At 40.3% G+C, this 12,064-nt stretch overlaps 1 protein-coding gene across 1 annotated transcript in view; it reads right to left on the minus strand.

Moving 5' to 3' along the window:
* The window catches only part of pkig (protein kinase (cAMP-dependent, catalytic) inhibitor gamma), a 33,196-nt gene extending 22,414 nt beyond the window's left edge, over positions 1–10,782 (minus strand). Inside the window, exon 1 of the mRNA XM_028583372.1 lies at positions 10,491–10,782. The gene's annotated coding sequence lies outside the window, so the exon portion shown is untranslated. The remainder of the gene's footprint in view (positions 1–10,490) is intronic.
* Positions 10,783–12,064: the final 1,282 nt, after the last annotated feature.

Consider the following 12,064-nt stretch of genomic DNA (forward strand, 5'->3'; position numbering starts at 1 on the left):
CCAACTGTTAACCTTTTATCCTAAAATACACATTATAAAAAAGGAGGACATGGGATTTAGTTTTTGTTTTTGACCTTATATTTCAGGTATTGCGATATCCGTAGTTGCCTCTGTTGTTTGTTTTTTATAATGTTCAAATGTTTAAATAAAAAGGAATTCATGTTTAAGTTTTGGTGGTATCGGTACAGACTGCTAGGTTTTTGGTATGCTGACATCCCTACGTAGTTGAGGATCAGGGAAAGAGAGAGATAGCATGATGACGAAAAGGAAAAAGAGGGAGGATGAGCGGTGCAGAGAAGGAATGCATGCATGTTTATTGTGCTTTCTAAATAAGGGAATATCCCTCACTGGCTCCAGTGTTTTTACTACTTTAAAAAAAAAAAAAAGAAAAGAAAAAAAGAAGAAGAAAGTTGAGAAACCTAATACATCCTCCTCGGCTGAGCTGCAGCGCAAGGCCATGTGGCCAATTTGTAACAGAATATAGGATTTGATTGCCAGCTATACGTCCCTCTGCACCACCTGGTAGAGGGATTTCACCCACAACTCCCTCAACTCCCTAGCCTGGAAATCCAGACCCAAATCTGAAAAGATTAAGGGTCTGGCATTGAGTAATGAAAATGGCCCAACTCGAGGGGCGGCACCAAGCATGCATTTGCAAATCTCACTGCATGCAATTGGATAACCCTACGACCAATCACAACAATACACGCGGTGACGTATCCAGAGCCCCATACGCTTAGCTACCAGCGGAGCTAACTGGGAGATTAAACTCAAAAACGACTATTGGTGCTTTCACAAAATATTTACACAATGACATTTGATAAATAATCATCAGTAATGTGGATATAATGACTAAGTGGGTAAAGGCAAATAATAGAACAGTTACAACAGTCTGGTAAGTTCAGAAAATGACATCACTTTACTGTAATGCAGCCTTTAAAACCAGGAAAAGACAACACTTATTCCATATCACGATATTACGATATCCAAAATCTAAGACGATATCTAGTCTCATATCATGATATCAATATAATATCGATATATTGCCCAGCTCTACGTTGCAGCGCTGTCGTCATCTGTAATCGCCTCTGGCCCGCCTACACCAGATACACCGATGCGATTGGTGCAGCTCGGCTACAATGGCATAGTTAACGAGCATCATTACTGGAATGCCAGAGTTACTCACTGAGCAAATTCAAATTGTGCTCTCGCGAGAACTCTGGATTTCCAGGGTATCAACTCCCCTGTCCATCCACTCTAATAAAACTCCTTTCAGCCAAAGGCTGCTCACTTACAAAGCCAGATCTGATCGCTCCAATATGGGATGAGATATGTCCCATTAAGTTTGTGTGGACAGATTGACACTTTGTTGTGTAATCTGTGAATATAAAACGTATTCCACAAATAACAAAAATAAGATTTTCACTATAATCATTTGCAAATATAAAAAACGGATCTGCAACACAAACAAGTTCCACAAAAATCTGACATATCTAACCCTAGCTGCTCTTTATGCTGCCTCTGAAACAACCTAAAGTCTCTCCCTCTCCCCTGTACCGACGACGACGACGCGGTGAGTCGTCGGAGGTTTGCCGAGTAAATCCACGCAGCTGCATCATCACACTTTTCTCCCACAAGTCTCGGAGGATGTGGGCGTCATGTGATTGGATTTGCTGAGTTGACGGTGATAAAAAGGCACAAACGTAACCCTCCTCGTGAGCAAACACATAGGAAGAGGCAAACGCTGCACTTTCTCCCAGACCTAGATAGGGAGACCATCATTCATGTTGTGTTGGTGTGTACAGGACAAACACCTTCAGTTATTCTAATGTACACTGAACCTACTGTAACACCACTGCAGTCCAGGAAGTAGTCAGGTCCTCTACTCAAGTACCAGTACAACAATATAAAAATACTCCGTTACAACTAAAAAGGTACTTCATTTAAAATCCTACTATTAGGGATGCAACGGTATGAAAATTTAACCTCCAGTGACCAAAATTATCACGGTTTTCGGTATTATCACTGTATTATTAAAAGTGTGTTCAATATGTTCAGAAAGCACCGATAGGCCTACACAAAGCTGAAATAGTTTCAAAAAGTGTAACAGTGTTTATTATATTACAAAAATATAGGCAAAACCTAAACTTATCCACCGTGACAATAATGACATCTTAAATAAAAACGGTAATTGTTATCGTCAACATTTTTACCGTGGTTTACCGTTACACGGTAATCGTTCCATCCCTACCTACTATATGTTAAGTACAGAAGAAGCAAAATGTATCAGTTATTATCTACTACATTATTAGACGGTAAATACTGATGCAGCATTGATGCATAAGCACCATTCAAACAATCCATTGTTTACTACAACTAGTATAGAAATGCAGACAGTCCAAGATGATGTCTTTAAACAGTGAATGTTTGTTATTTCTGCTTGGAAAGAAATAATCAGTTAACAAAATACTTGCAGAGTTCGGTCTATCAGCTAGTTAATTAATTACATGTTGCAGATCTACATTACATTCAGTTATGTGAATGAATCCAGTAGTTCCCAACATTGGGGTTGGGCCCCCTCCAAAAGGGTCACAAGATATCTCTTAGTCTGTCTCAATGATGGTTTATTTCCGAGATTGTTCAGGTGCTGCCGTAAATTCCGCCGGATGTCTGTCACCTTCCTCTTTCTTTGTGTTGGCGTTCTAACCTCTGGTGGATTTGTGAGGACTGTGGTTAAAGGCTCCTCAGATCTCTGCAGGGTAAATCCAGACAGCTACCTAGATTGTTAGGGGTGGGAATCCCCAGAGGCCTCACGAAATGATATCATAACAATATTTATGTCACGATACAATATTATTGCGATTTTAAAGATATTGCAATATTCTGCGATATATTGCAATTTATTACCTTTTTTCCAACTTCAAATCTTTCCCAATTTCAAATTATGTCCTCAAAAGAAAACTTTGTCAACATCGGTTTTATCTAAAAAGATACATTTCTCCGTTTGTTCATCTCACATATATAATAAAAGATCGATACTTGGCGTCTGTGTATCAATACAGTATTGCCACAGAAAATATTGCGATACTATGCTGTATCAATTTTTTTCACCCACCCCTACTATCTGTCCAATCTGAGTTTTCTGTTGCATGACTAAAACTACTTTTGAACGTACACGCGTTCCACCAAAACAAGTTCCTTCCAGAGGCTATTTTGCAGAGGCACCGTTATTGAGTCCGGTGCTTAGCGCCGCCCAAAAATTTTAATTGGTTTAAAGAAACGGCAATCAACCACAGCACGTTTTTCTCCCATCCCAGAATGCTGTGTGGGCTAGCCAGACCCTCCTCCTTGGCAGCGTTGTGGAAGAAGGGCTGGCAATGCGAGCCTATGAGATGATTAATGGGGAAGTAGTAGAAAAAGTCAAAAGTTCTGCCGCACAAATTTGTATACTTTTGACTTTTCACTAATCTTTGCTTTTCATGAAATATTGGTTAATTTCATCTATTTTGGCTTCAAATGGTATCTAAATAAAACCAACTGAGAAGTTTAGAGGGGAAATCTTTGGTGTAAGTCCCATCTTTAAAGCCTTCTGTTGACCATTCAGTCATGTAGTTTTTCCCGACAGGCCAATTGGTTTAATTAAGTGTAATTAACACATTTGATGAATTCGGTTTTCCTCTAGCAACAGAAAGGGTCAAGTGGATTTTAATGACGATAATTTGCCCTCTACTTCCTGTGAGCGACTTTCATGCAACATCGCTCAGGGTTTCTCCTCCTCTGGGATTTGGATCAAAACCTTCTCAGAAAAACAATCAAAAATATTTCAAAGCAAAGCGAGCCTGAGAATTCCCAAAGTGGATCAAATCAAAGCGTTAAGCCGATCACAAGCTTACGATTCTGCATCAAACAGTGAAGGTCACGCTGTTTCCTTTTACCCTGCAGCATTTTTCTGTCTCATCACTTCACATGGAATTTGAAATGGGCCACGTCACCTAAAATCATCACAGAGAGATTCTCATCAAGTCATCTTCCAGGTCTATTTTACTTCCAAACCGATTCACGTGGATGAGAATGGATTTACATAACAAGGCTTGATTCAAAATTCTCTCCAGATAACCAGCGTTTATTCAACACCTCGACCCTATCTGTGAAATGTAACTCGGCTTTGCTCCATTACTGGCTTAATGCTGAAAAACAGATGTGTTGCCAATTTGAAGAGCAACCGCACCATGAACTGCCATTCATCAGGAAGAGGAAATAGATTTGGGTCTTGTAAATGTAAAAAACAATAAAAGATTGACTAATGGATATGTAATATCCATCTATTTTCTGTAGCCACTTACTGTGTGCAGGGTTGCAGCTGCAGTCTCTAACAGGGCTTTGGACCAAGCCATTTAAGTTGGCTGGGTCAGTATATTACATTTCCTGTGCCAATTTTCAGTTGGAATCAAATCAACCAAACCATGACATGCTACTCCACCCAAAAATCTATCTTGACACACTCGTTCCACGGCTACGGCATAGTAAGTTAGTAGTAGACCACAGCTTGCAGGCTGCAGTGGTCAGCTTGTATTCAGGGGTTACAGTACATTTCAACGGTGACCCAGTTTCATAGTGTAGAAAAAAAAAAAAAAAAAAAAAAAAAGGAAGGTCCAAGGAAACTTCCAGGAGAATCACTGTCAGTATGTCCTTAGTCTCGCAATGCCAGCCCCATCTCCACAGAGCTGTGGAGTAAGTTCTGGCTACACCCACAGATGCATTCTGGGATAGGAAAAAAGAACGCTCGGTGTTGTTTGCATTTCTTTACACCAATTGCAATCGTCTTGGGCGGCGCTAAGCTCCGGACGCAATGCCTCCGATAAATGTTATCGGGAAGGAACATTTGCAGCCCACAAAAGAAACCGCCACATACAATATTAAATGACGCATGGAGCGCTGTGCTGTGTTCACTGTGCCTTCTGGAGGAAAAAAAGGTTACAAATTCTTTTACTCGCATTGACAGAAATTGTTGGCGATGTTGTTAAAATCAGTATGTTTCTATACACAGTAAAACCGGCACAACTCCAACCATAATATAGGAGTTGTCATGCCCTTTATCATCCCTTTTCATATCAATACTTCTTCAGGCACCACCACTCCATTAGACCTGTCAGCTATCATTGCACACGACCAATAGCCATGACTGTGGCTATTTATAGCACCTGTGTCATTATTTCATTAGGCTAAATGTACCATGATAGGCTGTGACGTCTCAATCATCATCATTAAACGTCAGAGAGAGAATCAATTTCAATTCACTTTATAGTGCAATTATCCAAACAGTGTTAACAAAGTGCTTCACGACAAAAGGATCAAATGAAAAAGAACCTTAAAACAGGACAATAAAAACGATGCCTCCAGGAAAAGATTGACAAAACTGCACACAAATGAAGTTGATATGCCCCTTCCATTGATACTCTGCAACAACTACACACATCACTGTGTAGACTGCAAAAATATGAGACAATGAGTGAAACTTGTTAACAACCTAAACGCCCTCATATTTCATCTTGTCATAACATCCAACTGGTCTTCTTTAAATTTGTGGGGAACGATGTATGCCTGGTTTTTGTGCATACATGTGGTTTATATTAGAGATGGTCCGATACTGCTTAAAACGCTGGTATCGGGAAGTACTGGAGTTTATGCACCGATCCGATACCACGTAATAAAGCCCTAAAGAAAATCTACGTTAAAGTAGTTTATTTATGTTCTTTTTCCGTTATAACTGACTGTCAAACTGGAGAATAAAAGAAAGTTCTGTGTTTGTTCATGTTTCACAAAGAGTTCAACCTGAGCCAGACCGACAACAAAGATAGAAATCATATCACATCCATACAGGGATAGTAGTATACAGTTGTTAAAACATAATAAAATATATGACACACTGGTATCGGATCGGTCTCAGCCGTCTCAGTCAGCATTACATTGCTGACAGAATTGAAGCACTGCTCTTTTAGATGTTGTTTTGCTAATAAACTCCTCATGGTTAATGTAGCCAGATTTTTATTGCTGACGATTTGGCTGACATCTCCCAGACAGCCAGAGCTTCTTCGGTCTCCTGCATTCACTTTCTTTCTTTCTTGGGAGTGTGTGTTAAGGGGGCGGGGAGAGGGAGTCAAAAGTAACACGTTTTAAATTAGAAATGAGTCAAGTTATTGGTTGCATTTGACGCAGGAAGTTTTACATCCAATCACAGTAATGACGTCATAGATCAGACAACGCAAAGGCAATTCAGTGATATGCCTCTTTATCTGAGGCCCAGACAAGGCCGAATAAAAACGCAGTCGATTCCCGAGATGAGACACTGAAAAAGTAGTCTTGAGGCCGAGACCGTTCTCGAGTACTACAACACCGTCTCTCACAGTCTCTTTGTGGATCAGAAAGCCTTTTCTGTCTGGTACACGACGCGCTGAAGGCCGGGGTGATCTGACGCCACTCATTTTCTCCTCACGGGGAAGTCAGGGAGCTAAAAACAGAGGAGCTTAAGTCCTCTGTACACAAGGCATAGAAAGCAGTTGGAGGTCAACACAGTTGAACAGACAAATCCCTGTCCACAAAATATGTACACATTAAACCAATGATTATACGGAGGAGGAGGCATCCAAAAATAGACCCCCCGAGCAGCGTGTTCACATGGTACCAAAAGCCTGCTTCACTGTTACAGACTACAGGACTGTTGTTTTCTGATCCCCGTCATCGAAAGGTCTCTGGGCAGGCGGCCGATTGTGGACATAATCTCAGAGCTATCTAGAAGTCACTTGAACCAATTCTGAGAATAGATTGCTATTTTTATCTTAAGCATGTTTTGTCCCGTCCGTACTGCGGAAAAGATCTGAATCCAGCTGCCTCAGATTCCCATTAAAAAGGACAGTGTTCGCAAACTAGGAATACATTCTCTACTACAATATATTGATGAAAGCTCTTTTAACTTTCAGCAGAAAGTACAGAGTACAGAGAAACAGGGCTGCAAAGATTGTTCTTTGATTCCTGCTTGTTAAATGAGAATATTCTAGTTTCTTCACTACTCCGTGACAGTAAACTGAATATCTATGTCGGAAAAGAATTGGCACTGACCTCGACAGCATTGGGCATGTGTATGAGGCCAGAGCCAAGCAGAGGGCAATGGCCATTTTGGCTAACATCTCTCATCCACTACACTCTTGAGTTTTGCCTCCTACCATCAGGAAGGAGGTATACCTCCCGAAAACGGGCCAGGTCTAACGGATACCGGAGATCATTTGTACCATCAGCTGTTGGGTTTCTCAACAAACTATAGGTCATGTGCCATTCCTGCCCATGTCACAGCACTTTTTTTTTCTTCATTTTTTTTTTTAAGTATAGTGTACTTATGTTCTTATCTATTTATTTTTTCATGTTTTTTTGTGTGTTTTTGTGCACCATGTGTATGTGTTGGCTACCTGTTGTGAACCAAATTGCCCCTCTGGGACATTAAAGACATTTCAATTCAATGAATCAATTAATCTTTGAGTTGTGGACAAAACAAGACATTTGAGGACGTCAACTTGGGCTTTGGGAAACACTGGTCGACATTTTTTATTTATTTTTTTTAACCATTTTCTGATATTTTAAAAGACCAAAACAACTAATCGATGAATCTAGAAAATAATCAGCAGGTTAATTGACGACGGTGGAAATAATCGTTAGTTGCAGCCCTACAGAATGGGAAAGCCGCCTGGCAGGACAAGAGAAGACCTGATGACCACTTATGGTAAAAACAACCACACAGCAACCTACCGTTGCACCCCGGCCGTGTATACTTAACACAGGCTCTCAGCACCGGGGAAGCTAAAGGGGGTCCAAATGTTCTCAGAGTAATCATGTTATTGTTGGCAGCCCTCAGCAGGAGCAGATAGGACTTCCATTTACTGAAGGAGTAGCAGGAAGAGAGCAGCGTTGGTGAGAGTGTTGGTCATGCAGCACTGCAGATAACAGCACAAGTAGGATCTGATAACTCATGATTTAGGCGCTTTCTGAATAAACGCAGCCGCAGATAAGAAGACACATAAAGCACAAAAGGCCTCCAGGCGCCAGCCTTTATAATAACCAAAACATGCAGCGCATGAACGCTCTTTTCTTTCCACGCAGACCAGTACTGCGATGTACCACAGTACATCGTGTTTTTATATCAAGTGGCGCGATAAACACATCGCGAAAGAAGCTCGAGAGATTTTCTGTGTTAGTTAAAAAGAGAATATCAGCAGAAAACTCACTTTGTCCCTTTTGTTAGCGGTGCCTTTTACTTTCAATTCAATGTTCAATTTGATTAATAAAAGAACGGTAGAAATGATTTCCTTTCATTCTTTTTTTATTCAACAATCATTTTGTTGGATTTTAGCAGAATACTTGCAGAAGTGATTACACTTCGATATCTGCTCATTTATCAGAATCAGAAAAAAAGGGTTCATTATCGCAAGTGATATTATTATCGCGGTATTCAACAACGTCATGGCATACTTCCGAATATCATGCAGCCCTGTTGCAGACTTGTTTTGATCGGTAAATTGAAACACGGGAAGGTTCTGCTGAGATCTGCCCAAGGTTAACGGGGCATGTGTGTCTGTAGTAGCAGCTCTTTGTCTTGCATCGCTGTGCTCTCTGTTCTGCCCCCGGTCCTCTTTTTGACCATTGAAGGATAACGGACCATGTTTGGTTAACTGGTACAAAGAGTTCAGACAAGGCAGTAGAGAGCTGTTCCAACAACAAGAACAACAACAACAACAAAAAAAGACTTAGCTGACATCAGACTGCAGATTCTCATCTCAAATTCATCAAGTGGCTTAATCCCCTACGGCATAAGAGTTTTCCACCGATATAAAAAAAAACTATTATCTGCTCTTTGATGCTAAAATGATGTCCAGGAATGACGTTTTCCGTTTGAAGTATGGGGAGGGCAAAAAAAAATGCCCAAATATTCTGGAGTTCCGGTTTCCAAATCATGAAGATTTGTTAGTTTGCTTCGTCTACGTGATAGTAAATTGAATATCTAAAACATTTTGGAGTGTTGATCAGAAAAAAAACAAGCTATTTATTATCATCACCTTGGGTTTTCGGACATTGCGATTGGCATTTTTAAGACGATAGATTAGAAACTTAGACATCAATACATTTCTGGTTTAATGTAATTAATTAAACTGGATAATTAAATCGGCAGAAAAATCAAAATAAATCAATAATGCCATCCCTAAATATGACCCTAATTTTACTCCTTCTTGTTGTGTTTGTACCCCCGGACCCAGACATCACATAGTTGCTTGCTTTCCTTCCTCAAATGTGGATTTTAAAATGATGTGCAATAGTTGTCCTTGAGCCATGAAATGCCAAACCCGAACACATCACAGTCCCACCCTGTCAAGACTAGCCACAATCCAGCTGACACTGGTCTGAAATAAAAAAAAAAAACTGCTCATCCTACTGCAACACTGGTATTTAAATGTAATCACAATTTATGGTATATATATATATATATATTTTTTTTTTCTTCTAGATTCCATGTTTAGCCGTGCACTGTTTTGGTTACATCCAGCCAGTCCACTCCACAGGGGAAGCAAAGCAGCACCACAGGCAGGCAAGCAGCCAGTGTTCCTCTTCACCAGTGCCCATGCCCAGTAACGCTGGCACTTGCCCAGCAACACTCATGCAAAGTGGTGCTGAATCTCCATCCAGCCCCGTCGGTTCACAAGAAGTCAGCTCCAGAAAAACTGGACTGACACGTTCTCTCTCTCTCTCTCTCTCTCTCTCTCTCTCTCTCTCTCTCTCTCTCTCTCTCTCTCTCTCTCTCTCTCTCTCAGATTACTGCATGAAAACCCGCTGTCATCGCTGCGGTTATCAAATCGGGTTAGGAAATAGGAAGTTGATTTGTGTGTACAGGGGAGGAGGGTCGGTTGGTCGGTTGCTGGCTGGACGCATTCACTGAGCAGAAAAAAAGCAACCGTTGATGAGAGCGGAGATGAGAGCTTTCGAAAAAGCTATCCAGTCATTAGCTCCCCTGAATGCAGCAGCTAATGTGTGGGAAGGACGTGCTTGCCAGTCCTTTAAAACTGTGCGCACACACACACACACACACACACACACACAAATACAATTGAATGCTTCATACATTCGAGAGAAAAATGTAATTAACATAATGTAATTTACCGAGGGGAGTTCATTGTATCCGTCTGACAGAGTCAACGGTTGTAACGTTACAGTGGCCACCGACGGCTCTGCAAGAGATAATGCATTGTCTATGGTTGGTCGTTGAGCTGGCTGGGAAAATGCCTTTTTGAAAAGCACGTTTTTAGTAAAAAAATATATATATATACTCGCTTCGTGACTGTGCAGCTCCCTGCGACTCGGCGGCCACTTCAAACATGAACCATTTTATACTCATAAACCCACACATAAAGCAGTTTTCCCGCCGCACATATTTCAGAAATATTGCCACTAACCTTGGTCGGGTCGCCTCCTGTTATCCACTTGTTACAACGGAAACGTAACACCATGGATCCCCCCAGTTAAGTTTCCTGGCAGTCGGACAAAAAAACAAAAAAAAAAACAGCAAATAAGCCGAACTGGACCGATAGTGTGGATAAAAAAAAAAAAAGAACTGTGGTGGTGGTGATGAGAGAGGTGTGTGTTAAAAGCCTGGGTGTTTTTCTCAGGGTACCGTCTGCAAACAACGAGAAAAAGGTTGTGTCTTCAAACAGCTGTTTTCCAAAATGGAGTTATCCGTGTCCCAGCCAATCAGAGCGAGCCTGTGGAGGCTCCCACTCCTCTGTGGGCTGGAGGCAACACCACACTGCACTCTGAAGATCCAACACTTACACATCATGCATCTCCGTTTTTTTTTCTTTTCTTTTATGATTCATTTTTACTGTAGCTTTCATGTCAGGGCGGCTTTATTTAGACGCGCTTTAAACCACCAGACATGCCAACTGATGAGATTTCCTCCGTAGGGAACTCCTAGATGTCCTGAGATCCTTTACTTCAGTAAAAGGAGTAGCCTACTAATAGGCTACCACACTATAAAAATACTCTTTCACAAGTTAAAGGTCCCATGGCATGAAAATGTCACTTTATGAGTTTTTACATTATGAGTTCCCCCAGCCTGCCTATGGTCCCCCAGTGGCTAGAAATGGCGATAGGTGTAAACCGAGCCCTGGGTATCCTGCTCTGCCTTTGAGAAAATGAAAGCTCAGATGGGCCGATCTGGAATCTTCCCTTTATGACGTCATAAGGGGAAAGGTTACCTCCCCTTTCTCTGCTTTGCCCATCCAGAGAATTTGGCCCGCCCATTAAAGAGAGAGACATGGCTTTCAAACGAGCAAAGTGGCAGTTGGTCAAGGTCCACAGCAGTCCTCTCCTATCAGTCCCAAAACGTCCCAGTTAGTAAATGCCGTAAACATATTCTTTGTAAATCTTTACAATCATTCCCTGAGAGAACCAAGCAGGCCTGACTTGTTGCACCATCCACATTTTTTTTCAAACTTTTTTTTCTTTCAAACATTTTCAGCGAGTAGCTTGCTAACGCAAAGTTTGTTATTGTTTCCCGGAGAGAACAGAGTTTGAGATACATATACATATATATACATATATATATATATACATATATACATATATATATATATATATATATATATATATATATATATATACATATATATATACATACATATATATATACATATATACATATATATATATACATACATATATATACATATATATATACACATATATACATACATATACATATATATACACATATACACATATATACATATATATATATACATACATACATATATATACATATATATATATATATATATATATATATATACACAGATATATATATATACACATATATATATATATATATATATATATATATATATATATAATATGAGTCTGGACAGACATGGATGTAAACTGCAACTTTGATGGCGGGATACAACTGCAAGGCGGTGATTCTAGTTTCTTTTTGTTTTGTTAGGAGCTCATATTGCTCATATTGTTCACT

This window comes from Perca flavescens, chromosome 7 (assembly GCF_004354835.1).
Source record: "Perca flavescens isolate YP-PL-M2 chromosome 7, PFLA_1.0, whole genome shotgun sequence".
Classification (NCBI taxonomy): Eukaryota; Metazoa; Chordata; class Actinopteri; order Perciformes; family Percidae; genus Perca; species Perca flavescens.